The sequence below is a fragment of the Belonocnema kinseyi genome, chromosome 3, assembly GCF_010883055.1.
Source record: "Belonocnema kinseyi isolate 2016_QV_RU_SX_M_011 chromosome 3, B_treatae_v1, whole genome shotgun sequence".
Lineage (NCBI taxonomy): Eukaryota > Metazoa > Arthropoda > Insecta > Hymenoptera > Cynipidae > Belonocnema > Belonocnema kinseyi.
In genome coordinates this window covers 47,052,499-47,061,821 of record NC_046659.1, presented here as the reverse complement: position 1 = coordinate 47,061,821, position 9,323 = coordinate 47,052,499, and positions in this window count along the sequence as shown.

The following is a 9,323-nucleotide window of genomic DNA, read 5'->3' as shown; positions in this document are numbered from 1 at the left end:
CATATATCTATTCGGGAGTGGTGCTGACTGAAAACAGATGATTTGGAGCGATTCGCGCGCCATCTGTTGGTCATTCTAAGGACTTATTGAATTACCCTCGTAGCTTACTTCCAAGAAATCAGTTCTGACCCACTTTCAGAATATATTTTCTTAATCTAAGAATATGTAGTATCGGAGGAATAGACTCGTGATTCAACTGAACACTATTTCTCAATGAAAAAAAATTGTTTTCAAAATTATTATTCAACCGGCTTCAAACTAAAAGTTGTTGAACTCAATGTTTCATTTAAGAAAACATCTTTCTGGTGATACTTGAAAATTTTCGAGAGACTTTAATACACCATTTTTTATTTTTAAAAATCTTGGAACTGAATTTTACTTATTTTAAAAAAAGCTCAATAATTTTTTTCCTAATATATTTATTAACGTTTTGAAATATCCAAAAGTAATAAAATATAAAAAAACATTCAAGTGCAAAAATGCTTTAATAACCTTCATGAACCAAACGATTTTCTGTTGTATAAAAATCTCCATAAAATGCGCAGTTTCCATTTATCCAAATCTTTCATATAATACTCTCTTACTTAATTTTTAATGAAAAATAGCATTTTTTATACAATAATTTTAAATATGTAAAAAATAATTTAACTTCACTTATTTTACCAAGGTTTCAATACATTTTTCTTTAAAAATATAATCCGCTTAAAAATTATCTAAAGCTTACAAAAAAACGAACTTTTGAGTTGAAAAACGCTTTAATGACCTCAGTGACAAATAAATATTTTCTGATTTTTCAAAACCAATATAAAACGCACAGTTTTTTATTTATTTAATTCTTTTATAATACTTTTTAACTCAATTTTTAATTTAAAATAACAATTCCTGAACAACTTAAAATATGTAGAAAAAATTGATCACTAGTTTAAATATTACTTATTAAAAAAAGTGTTCAATACTTTATTTTTTTTAAATATAAAATACTTCGAAATCAAAAGAAAAAATAATTCTGTAAAGAAACGTGTAGAGCAAGAACTTGCAGGTTAAAATTGATTGAGTCTCACGGTGGTAGAATGAAAAATATTTGTTTGCTTCCTCCTTGCATTCTCAATTATTTTATTTGAAAAATTTTGAATTGTCAATTTCTTAATTGTTCTTTTATTAAATGAAATGCATTCTTAATAAACTTTCGAAAAATGTTATTTAATTCTTTTTCTTTAAATATTTTGCGTTACAAACGCATAACATTTTTTTTAATTATCAAGAAAATGTAATTGTATATTTAAACATTTTTTAAACCTTACAACCTTCTATTATGCTGGCGTATATTTATTTTTTATTTTTTACATAAAAAATCATTATTTAAGTATATAAGTGATTACCAAAATGTTAAAGACATTTTCTATGCTTAATGAATTCTTTGACTGAAAAACCTAATTTTATTAAGTTTTTATAAATATACATACTAATAATATCTACATTAAATTTTTTATAATTAATGACATGTTAAAATGAAATTGTCTGTAATCATTGAATTCATTGACATGAGCCACTTATTATTATTATGCGCTGAGCTTCCACCTATTCCAAGATCAATCTCTTTCTGAACTCTAGGCAAACGATTTTGCAAAGAATTGTTTGTTATACGCGTGTTTATGTGTAAGTATATTACATATCCTGTACTATTTTATGTGATTTTTTCCACATTTATATCATTCCAAAGTGGGACCGAATCGCTAAAGGCTGGCCAAAAGTATAAAATGGCCAAATTATGTTACTCGGGGGTCTTTTGAGTCGCTGAATACGAATTCGATATAAAAAATATCGAAAACAAAATGGCGGATCCAATATGGCGGACGAGTACGCTAAATAAATTGGGGGTTGTGGAATATTATTGTGCGGATGGAAACATAATATGGAGTTTTGTAAAGGTGGCGCTTCTGACTATTCTTTATTTAAAAATTTTACGGTTGTTTTAAATGACGATATTTTGGACTTTTTTCGTGAAAAGTGATAGGAATGAATTTCAAGGGGTTGTTGAATATTATTGATGGTTTAGGAACAAAAAATAAAGTCTTTCGAAGGTAAATTGTGCGACTATTTTCAATTAAAAAATGTTATGGCTGTTTTGCACGGACACACTGTGGAATTATTTCGTTAAAGGTGATAGGGTTGAATTTGAGGGGTTGCTCAATATTATTGATAAGTTTAGAACATACCCTGGGGTTTTCGGAATGTTAACCGGGGTTTCTGTTTTCAGTTTAAAAATTTTATGGCTGTTTCAAATGGAAATAATTTGGAATTCTTTCGTTAACTTGGATAAACCCGAATGTCTTAAAATTTACGATATGCGCTCGCTCATGAGAAATTACAGGGTGCGCCTCCTGAAAGGTTAAATTCGGATGTTTTTTTTGTTACCTTGAACACTACACAAAAATAATTTTAAGGTTGACGTTTTAATCGAGGAAAAAAATTCCCACTCATTTTCCGATTCACAAAAATGTTTCACGATTAAAAAAATTTGAAATGGTTTAATTTTAACTAGATTAATAAATTCGAATAGTCAGCGAAAAAATTATAGACGCTGTACAGTTATAATATTTATAAAATTTTATTTTAATAATTTTAGGAATGAAATGACTTTTGAATCTTGCATAATTATTTAAAAATTAAAAACACTTTTTTCAAATCTATTTAAATTTTTTAATTCTTACCACTAAAGACTTACCGACGCAATAAACTTATATTTTTTAAAAATATTTTTATGAGTGATTTGATTTTTGTGTCAACCTAAAGTTAGTAGTTCATCAAAGTTGCCAATTTCTATTTACAATTGTATAATTGAAATTGATTATGTGTACCAATGTTTTGAATTTTATAAATATTATTGAATTTTAGAATAATTGTATCTCAAAATAAAGTAATGAAAAAGAGTTTTCACTACAAACTAACTTCATATTGCGAACAGAATGTATTAGCGGCGAAGAGAACCAACTTCATACCGTGTAAACTTTTCAATAATTATATTCAATAAGATACATATGCAGTAAGATGTAAATTAATTTAGAGTAATATATGGCTTAAGACGATCTCAAGGTACCGCAGCCTGCTTGATCCCTCGGCGACCTTTTTCTATTGTTCAGCGCTGGCCTGGATCTCGAAGCGCCTATGGCTCTCAACCGGCGCCTTCTGCATTATGTTACAGGAGTATATTTAATTGGATAGTGTATGAACTCTGTTGCGCCCTCATATGGGGATCGAGTCGAAGGCGCGTTGCCCTGTTAAAATGTTTGGGCAACTGCAATGTACAGTAACGTACGTTATTTAAAGAAAAAAGTAATGTACGTTACTTAAAGAACTTTATTTACTATTTATACTAAATGAAATATGTATGGAGTCTAATTTTTAACGAAAGATGTGGGTTTCTTTTTTTATGATTTACAGAAGTTTTTAACCATTTGCATACTTTTTTATAGTTTGCAGTTTTTTCATAATTTGCCTTTTTTGGTAAAAAAATCTTTTATTTGTTGTTGAAAATTGATTTATTTCGATGAAAAATCATTTTTTTAAACCAAAACATTAAATAAATTTTTTGTCGAAACTGTCGAAGTATTAAGTATTAAGTATTAAGAAATGTTCCGCAGCACTAACCAGTAGTGAGAATCAGTGGGGGTAGAAAATTCTTATTAAGACCTAAATTTGGCATTTGACCTGAGTACAGAATCATTCGGCAATTAGTATAATTTTAAACATTTAGAGGAGAAAATTCTACTAATATGAATTAAAATGGAGTTCCTGGAAAGTGCAAGTAAGTTTACAAAGTATATTTCAATCTATGGTGTGGTTAACTTTTTATTCAATTCGACCTCCATGGTGGTGCAGAACGGAATTCATGCACGAACAAAATTTATTCTTGTTCAATTTTTGGTTAAAAATTGATATATATTAAAAAAAAAAGTAATTGTCAACCAAAATAAAAATAATTTTTCTACCAAAAAATAACAAATATAGATCAAAATTTAACAGTTTATAATAACCATTGTAATAAACAATTCTTGTGGGAAAATATATAAAATTTAAGATTTTTTCAAATTATAATTTCCGTTAATCGCCAGAAAGGCTTCACTTATTCCTTAAAATAATGAATATTTAATAATATTAGATAAAATACAACAATTTGAATTTTTATAAACAAATTAGATAAACAAATTCAAAATTTTGATACAAAATTCAATTTTAATGTTTTGCCACAAGAATTGTTTACAACAATGGTTATTATCAACTTTTCAATTAGTGTTGTGATTAAATGTCATTCCTACTATCATTTTCTACCGATACTAAGACTATTTGCTAATTTGTTCATAAAAGTTGTTTATAACAAATAAATGGAATAATGAACGAATTATTTGTATTCTCTAAATCCCTAAATATGCATTTAAGACAATAAAAAGTTTCTCCATATTTCGAGTGACAAAATTATTAATAAAAAAGTAGGGGAGATAAAACTTTGGAGCGCCAAGCTCTTTAGAATTTAATGTAATTTCATTTAAAACAGAAAAATTCAAAATCGGACCAAAATTGAGGGCTCTGGATATTTTTGAACAAAAAAAGTGCATTTTCTCCCACTGTGCGCACTTTCGACTCAACCTCCATGGTAGGACACAACCACAGTGCGTTGACTCTAATGGGGAAAAATGAGACCAATTACACAGCCACACAAAAAAAAGTGTGCGGATCTAGTAACAAGACACACGTATTCCTATGGATTTTAGGGCGCTGAATTCAAATTCGGTATTAAAAATCACCCATCACGTCATGGTTGAGCCATAACCTCAAAAAATGACGAAAAATCATGCACTGAGGCAAACAAATTTCAAAATAATGCCAGTGATGCAAATTTTCACTTCAAAAACATTTCGACAACTATGAAGGATCAACCCTTGCCTGATATCAACTTATTTAACATAACTGTACCCAACAGAACCTGACCTCACCTAACCTGAATTAACAGAAATTTATTGAACTACACGTAAAGCTCTGGAAGCATATTTTCCCAGTAGCAAATGTGTGATACATCGAATGGGTCAACTCGAGCCTAACCTAGAAATAAATGTAACCTAGCCTAGCCTAACCTAACCTAACCTCACGAAACACAATTAAACTAATTGTGTTGTCCCGTTGTGTTTGCGGTACCGTTTCATTCAGCTTCGGCTTAACCTACATAGAGGTTTAACCTATCCTAACCTAACAAAACCTGATCTATCCTAACCTAGCCGAATGAAATTCAACCACACGTGTATCTATGTAAGCGTACGGTTCTCAGTCTTAAATGTGTGCTATATTTAATAGGTTAAATCGATCTTAACCTACAAATGAATTTAACTTAACAGAACCTAACGAAATTTTGCTTAACGCAACACAACTTAGCTTAAGTGTTCCCGTTGTAACACAATAAAATTCATTTCATTGTACTACAGGTGGTTAAAAATTTAGACGCACATTACTCATTTGACGAAATTTAGAACTACAAGTAGAATTGACCCGATTTCAATTAACCTGAAAATGTTTATATCAATTAAAATGTATAACTGTAACTTAAACATGCAAATGAATAAGAGTTTACGTTTAAGACCTACATTCGTTTCCCTTTTCAACATTCAGAAAAAATCAACCATCATGACCTCGTCCCATCTACCCTGATATCGTTGTTCCATCACTTTTATGTCTTGATGAAAACGTTCCCCTTGTTCTTCGCTGAAATCACCAACATTTTCTGGAAAGTTATCCCGATGGGAATCTAGAAAGTGAAGTCTTTAAATTCATCAAACAGCCTAACTTTTTGTAGTTTCTTATCATTTTCGCAACAATATTCTCGTAGTCTGGACTTTTTTTGTTACCGAGGAAATTTGCGTTCACTGCTTTAAAATTTTCCCAAGCGTCCATTTCAATTTTCGTCATGTGGCTCACAAAATTAGTATCTCTTGTCAATATTCGAATCTGTAGTCCATCAAAGACTCCTTCTTTCAATTGAGCGTCTGAAACATTAGGGAATTTAAGAAATATATAGTTATAGCATTGTCCATCTTTGTCTAACGCCTTGACAAATTGCTTCATGAGCCCAAGCCTTATGTGTAGGGGTGGTAGTAAAATTTTTTCTGGATCAACGAGGCTTTGGTTGATGATATTATGAGAACCAGGTTTGAATGAATCTCTTAAAGGCCAATGATGTTTGCTGTAATGATTGGCTCGATCTCTGCTATTCCACAGGCATATAAAGCATGAATCTCTCGTGAAACCCGATTGTTGGCCTAATATCATTGTTATGGTTTTGAGATCACCACATATTTGCCATTTGTGATTCGTGTAATTAACTTTTTCAAGAAGCATTTTAACATTGTTATATTCTTCTTTGATGACCGTTTCGTGAGCTATAGGGATAGGAGCGTAAGTATTCGTGTTATGCAGTAAAACAGCCTTAATGCTGCGTTTTGACGAATCAATGGAAAGTCGCTATTCTTCGTCTCTGTACACATTTTTCTTCGAGTGGTTCATTAGTTCGTTAACGTCAGTGCAGTACACTAAAGACGTCTCTTCGTCTTTAACGAAAAACTTTCTGAATTCTTTGTCCCTGTCGCGATAAAATGAAACTTTTGGCTTTGGCTCTAGAAGATTTCTTCTTTTTAGAAATCAAGCGGCAAATTCAGCGCCGTCTTTCGGTAATCCAAGATCTCTAATAAAATCATTCAGTTCTAGTTGCGACACTAATATTGGAACCTTCAATTTCATTTTATGCACGCCATATTCGTCATCTTTTTCTTCATTTTCATCGGAATCATCAGACCTATTTTCTGTTCGATCACTGGTTTCACTACCGTCTCCATTACATTGACTTTCAACTTCCATTCTATCATCTTCTAAAGCGCTTAAATCAGTCTGGCGTGCATTTTTATTGATTTCAATTTCTCTTGTGACTGTGCACACATTAATGTACGAAATGTTATTTTTATTTTTGGCGTTGAAACCTTTGTCGGAATTCATGCAAATGTAGCAGTCCTTCGAAATAACGGGGTTTTTCTATGTGGTTTGTGTAGAGTACTTGCGGTACTTTTCGTTGTTTGAATTTTTTAGATGCTACTACATAAGTCTGCAGGAATTGAAAATGACGTTAGGAACCCATTTTGTTTCTTGATGCAGCAATTTACGGTCAAAACACTTTTCGTAAAGACTTTTAACTTCCTTGTCGATTGATTTTCTCAAACTGCTCACTTCATATTTACTGCAAATGTAACAGAATGAATCTGAGCTATTCTTGTATGCATGCGATTGAGAAATGCTCGCGGTTTTTTTCCTTGTAGCATGAGACTGTACACCAACCAAGTGATCCATTGATGAAGAACTATGGTTGCATGATGACGACATCGGAGAGCCCGCTTTCCCACCCTCGCCAGACGCCGATACTGGGATTTTTCCCTGCATCGTAATACACTTTTTACCTGTGTCTGCCATGACGGCATGAGCGCCGTTTACCCAGGGACTCAGCCAATGAGGATCCGTTGCCTACCGTCACCACGTGGAGCTGCCCTGGTTACAGACACAGGCAAATAATGCTAGCAATAAGCGGTTACGAAACGCCAGACATTTACTGCTATTAATGTCAAAATATGAAAGTACACAAGAACAGAGTTGCCAGCGTGATCGGTTAGGTTAGGTCAGGTTTTGTTAGGTTACGATAGGTTAAACCTGCATGTAGGTTAATCCGAAGATGAATGAAACAGTACCGCAAACACAACGGGACAACACAATCAGTTTAATTGTATTTCGTCAGGTTAGGTTAGGTTAGGTTAGGCTAGGTTAGATTTATTTCTAAGTTAGGCTCGAGTTGACCCATTCGATGTAGCACACATTTGCTACTGGGAAAATATGCTTCCAGAGCTTTACGTGTAGTGCAATAAATTTGTGTTAATTCAGGTTAGGTGAGGTCAGGTGCTGTTGGGTAAAGTTATGTTAAATAAGTTGATATCAGGCAAGGGTTGATCCTTCACAGTTGTCGACATGTTTTTGAAGTGAAAATTTGCATCACTGGCATTATTTTGAAATTTAATTGCCTCAGTGCATGATTTTTCGTCATTTTTTGAGGTTATGGCTCAACCATGACGTGATGGGTGATTTTTGATACCGAATTTAAATTCAGCAACCGAAAATCCATAGGAATACGTGTGTCTTGTTACCACAGATCCGCACAGTTTTTTTTGTGTGGCTGTGTTATAGTTATTTCTATTCCCGATTGGCGGCGCATGCTTTTCAAAAATATGCAAAAATGGTTGCGCGCATACAGGGTTCATGGGATTTGTCAACTCGGTGTGTCGTTGCACGTAGTAGCAACGCAGAATATTTAAGAACTTTTTGTATATTTTGTATTAAAGAAGAGTGATTATTTAAACAATGTTTGCTCCTGATGAAGTTAATTATAATTTTAACTCTTTTTTGTTGATACAAGTCTCGCGGATCAAATTTCGCTAAATTTCCTGCTCTGTAATTCCCCCTTTAAGTCTCGCTGAGTGAATACACTGTGGACGCAACAGCGTTTATACACTACATTCCGTTCAAATATCCCCTGTAACATAATGAAGAAGCCGCCGGTTGAGAGCCATCCAGCTACGAGACCGAGTCCAGCGCTAAACCATAGAAAAGGGTCGCCGAGGGACCAAGCAGGCTGTGGTACCTTGAGATCGTCTTAAGCCCAATATATTTAATTTGCGTAGTATGTGTGGGATGTCTATTGTATCAAGGCTACAGTTCTTATGTTGAAAAAACTGATGTGATTCTATATTGGTAACATAGGTACACTGTTAGAAAAAAGTCGCTGAATCACACCGATAAGTGAATGTTTTTCGCTCTGCAACTGAAGCGTGTTATCCCACATCTCTATAGGTGCAAAGTTCGGTGTGGAACGTGAGAGTGTACCTTTTTCATCTCAGCTAGTGCGACTATTGACAGTTCTTGGATCAAAGCTGCCAGATCGTGAATGAAATTTACCCTCACCATACCTACCGTTTGGGAGCCGCAAAACAGAAGGTGCATGATTACCACTGTGAGTTCGTGTGCAAGCCGAAAATGCCCGAATCGACTTCGGTTTTCTGCTGTACGATGATTGCCGATCTGAAAGTGTCGGAAGACTTCAGTGCTCTTCTATTAATATCTCCATCCCCGTTTGAAAGAAACTGAAGAAATTGGCGATTCGTATGTTTCGCGTGATTCTTAATTTCATGCATGCGTTGATTTTCAGGTTATGTTTTTCAGGTGTATATAATATGGATATTATTACT